The sequence below is a fragment of the Neophocaena asiaeorientalis genome, unplaced genomic scaffold (assembly GCF_003031525.2).
Source record: "Neophocaena asiaeorientalis asiaeorientalis breed wild unplaced genomic scaffold, Neophocaena_asiaeorientalis_V1.1 scaffold612, whole genome shotgun sequence".
NCBI lineage: Eukaryota > Metazoa > Chordata > Mammalia > Artiodactyla > Phocoenidae > Neophocaena > Neophocaena asiaeorientalis.
This window is the reverse complement of record NW_020171815.1, coordinates 1212668-1216968: the sequence shown is the minus strand read 5'-3', so window position 1 is coordinate 1216968 and position 4301 is coordinate 1212668. Positions and strand designations below refer to the sequence as shown.

General features: G+C 36.9%; 1 protein-coding gene across 1 annotated transcript in view; it reads left to right on the top strand.

The window, feature by feature from the left end:
* LOC112393893 (retinitis pigmentosa 9 protein-like) overlaps window positions 1-4301 on the top strand; it is a 12084-nt gene that overhangs the window by 6458 nt on the left and 1325 nt on the right. The gene's annotated exons all lie outside the window — the stretch shown is intronic.

Below are 4301 nucleotides of genomic sequence, written 5' to 3'. Positions count from 1 at the left end.
AGCTTTTTTTTTTTTTTTTTTTTTTTTTTTTTTGGCGGTACACGGGCCTCTCACTGTTGTGGCCTCTCCTGTTGCGGAGCACAGGCTCCGGAAGCGTAGGCTCATTGGCCATGGCTCACAGGCCCAGCTGCTTTGCGGCATGTGGGATCTTCCCGGACCGGGGCACGAACTCATGTCCGCTGCCTCGGCAGGCGTACTCCCAACCACTGCGCCACCAGGGAAACCCAGCATTTAGTATTTTTAATAAATATTTATTTATCTATTTGGCTGTGCTGGGTCTTAGTTGCAACACCCAGGATCTTCGTTGCCGCATGCGGGATCTTCATTGCCTCATGAAGCCCCTGGCTTCTTTCTTTAAGCATAATATTTTTGAGGTTCATCTATGGCATAGCACATGCCAGTAATGCCAGTAGTTCATTATTATTATTTCCTCCTTCTGCTTGCCTTTGGTTTGGGTCCCTCTTTGTTTTCTGGATTTTTTTATTGAACCTGTGATTATTGATTTGAGAGCTTCATTCTTTTCTAATATAGGCATTTAAAGCTCTACATTTCCCTCTAAGCACTGCTTTATCTGCATCTCATATGTTATGTTTAATTTTCGTTCAAATCAAAATACTTGCTAATTTTCCTTGAAATTTCTTCTTTGACCCATGGATTTAGAAATGTGTTGTTTGATTTCTACATATTTGTAGATTCCCAAAGTTTCCTACTATCATTGCTTTCTAATTTGTCGTCTTTGTGGTTGGAAAACATACTTTGTATGGTTTGAATCCTTATTTTATTTTATTTTTAAGTATTTTATTTACTTATTTGGTTGTTCTGGGTTTTATTTGCGGCAGGTGGGCTCCTTAGTTGTGGCTTACCAGCTCCTTTAGTTGCGGCATGTGTGCTCCTTAGTTGCGGCACGTGGTCTCCTTAGTTGCGACTTGCAGGCTCCTTAGTTGTGGCATGCATGTGGGATCTAGTTCCCTGACCAGGGATCGAAACCGGGCCCCCTGAATTGGGAGTGCGGAGTCTTAACCACTGCGCCACCAGGGAAGTCCTGGTTTGAATCCTTTTAAATTTATTAATTCTTGTTTTATAGCCTAGCCTATGCTCTATTCTGGATAATGTTCCATGTGGGATTCAAATAAATGTATTCTGTTCTTTTGGGGTGGTCAGATGTTCTACAGATATCTGTGAGGTCTAGTTGGTTTATAGTATTGTTGAAGTCTTCTATTTCATTGTTGATATTCTCTCTAGTTGTTTTGTGCATTGTGGAATATTGAAGTCTCTAATTATTATTGTTGCATTATCTAGTTTTCCCTTCAGTTCTGTCCATTTGTGCTGCATCTATTTGGAACTTTGTTGTTAGGTGCATATATGTTTATAAGTGTTATATCCTCTTGATGGATTGACCCTTATATCATTATAAAATGTCAATATTTGTCTCTTGTAACAATTTTTGCCTTTGAGTCTGTTTTCTCTAATATTAGTATAGCCACTCCAGCTCTCTTTCTGTTAGATTTTTAAACTGAACTTTAGATTATTTATTTGAGATCTTTGTTCTTTTCTAATGTTGGTATTTAAAGCTATAAATTTCCTGTAAACACTGCTTTATTTGTATCTCTTTTCATCCTCTTACTTTCAGTTTAATTTTGTCTTTGAATCTAAAGTTTGTTGTACTTGGAAAACATTTTTTTATCCATTCTGCCAATACCTGCCTTTTGATTTTCATTCAGATTAATGCTAATGTAATTTCAATAGAATACAGAAACTTTGTTCCTATACAGCTCCATTCTCTCCCCCTCCTTTGTGATAATATTGTCATACAAATTACATTTTTATATAAGCTCATCATCACTGTTTTATAATTATTTCTCTATGTAGTTGTTTTAAAATGAGATAGGAGAATAAAAGAATTACAATAAATGTATTTATACTGTCTTTTATAATTATGTTTGTAGTTACCTTTACTGGTGCTGTGTATTTCATGTGGATTTGAGTAACTGCCTAGTATCCTTTCATCATTTCAGCTTTGTTATTTTTTGTAAGGCAAGTCCATTAGCAATAAATTTTCAGATTTTGTTTATCTGAACTTTAAGTTCCCTTTTATTTCTGAAGAATAATTTTGCTGGCTGTAGAATTCTTGCTTAATAGTCTTTCTTTCAGCACTTTGAATATGTTATTCTACTGCCTTCTGGTCTCCATGGTTTGTGATAAGAAGTCATCTGATAATCTCATTGAGAATTGCTTATATGTGATGAGTTGTTTTTCTTTCATCGCTTTTAAAATTTTCTTGTTATCTTTCGCTTTTTAACAGTTTGCCTATGATGGATCTCTTTGAACTCATTCTACTTGGAGTTCATTGAGCTTCATGGATTTGTAGATTAATGTTTTTCATCAAATTGGGGAAGTTTTTTGGCCATTATTTTTTCAAACATTCTACACTCTCTAGCACTCCTTTCTTTCTGAGATTTTCTTTATGCGTATGCTGTGAATTTTGATGGTATCCCACAGGTCTCTGAGACTCTGGCCAGCTTTCTTCATTCTTTTTTCTTTCTGTTCCTCAGACTGGATAATCTCAGTTGTTACCTATCTTCAGGTTTGCTTATTCTTTGTTCTGCCATCTTAAATCTGCTGTTAAGACCTTCCAGTTAATTTTTCAGTTTGATTATTGTGCTTTTCAACTCCAGAATTTCTTTTTTATTTATTTTTATAATTTGTATCCCTTTATTAATAATTTCCACCTGTTATGACATCACTTTCATACTTTTCTTTAATTCTTTAGACATAACTTCCTTTAGTTCTTTGAACTTATTTATAATAGCTGATTTAAAGTCTTTGTCTGGTAAGTCCAGTATCTGGACTTGCTGTTGCTTTGTGTTCTGCAATTTTTTGGTGAAAACTACCCATTTTAGATAATGTAAGGTGGTCTGGAAATCAGATTCTCCCTTCTACCCAGGTTTTGTTATTGTTCCTTTTTGTATTTTTAGTGACTTTCCTAACTAATTCTGTAAGTCTGTATTCCCTGTAGTGTATGGCCACTGAAGTTTCCTCTGCTAGCTTAGAGGTCAGCTAATAATACGACAGAGATTTCCTTAAATGCATTGATCTAAGAAGCCTTCTACCCTTTGCCAAGAGGTTATATGTGTGTGTTAAGACAAACCTGAAATGCTCATGTGGTTTGGTTTACATGTCTGCCTTAGCCTTTAGTGCCTGCTTGCACAGAGCCTTAACAGTGAGTCAGAAGTGAAAAAAAAGGCCTTCTCAGGCCTTTACTATGCATGCACACAGCCTTACACATGTGTATAGTCTTCTAGCTTCCCGGAATTATGTCAGAATTTTTGAGAGCCCTCTATGGACATCTCATTCCCCAGATCTTCCTTTTAAACTTTTGGCTGGGCTCTTGTTTACCCAGTGATATCACAGCCATAATACGCTGTGATGTTAAACAATTGCAAGTGACTATTTTTGACAAATATCCTGGGTAGGGCTTTTTCTGTAGAGCAAACTGCATGACTGGTCAGATAGCAATGATACCCTGCCAGCGTGGCTCTGTGCTCTGAAGTCAGGGCTTTTTGAGGTGCTCAAAATCCAGTCTTCCCTCTTCAGTGGGTGTGACACTGCTGCTTTTCACAGCTGTCATGGTTGCAGGGCTGCTTGTTTTTAAGACTGTTGTGTAAGTAGGGGTTGGGAGTGAGCCCAGTTAAAACGCCAGAAATCCTGCTGTTCTTACCAAGGCTCAGTAGGGATTCTTTAATTAATACTCTTTAGATTGTGGCAAGCCTTTGGTTAATTTTCAAGGTTTCAGACAACTTGATTTGGAAAAATTTGCAACTATTTCCAATGCTTCTATGGAGGAACAGATTTATGGAGGTTGTTACTTGGCCCTTCTTGAGATACTTCCTGGATTATTCCTTTTGAAAAGAATTCTCTTGTCATTTTTGTAGAATCTCAGGAAGGAAATGAAAGGAGATGAATGTGTTTAATCTGTCATCTTTACCCAGAAGTCTATGGCTTTTTTTTAAAATTTGAAAACCACTGCTCTGTTTGATGAGGTGGTTAGTTGCATTTCACTTAGTATTTTAGTTATTTGCATTGACTTGGAAAATAAAAGTTTGGGTTGGGACCAGATCCAGTTTTACCAAGAAGTAAATGAAGCTTAAGTTTCAGGGCCCCTCACTTATGTCTTTCAAAGACCTGCAGGGACCATAGTGATGTGTTGATTATGGTCATATGATTTTGTAAAATTTGCCAAGGCAAGATTTTTGTTTTTCCTAAAGAGCCCCCTCCATCCCCACCCCCACCAAGTAATTTAA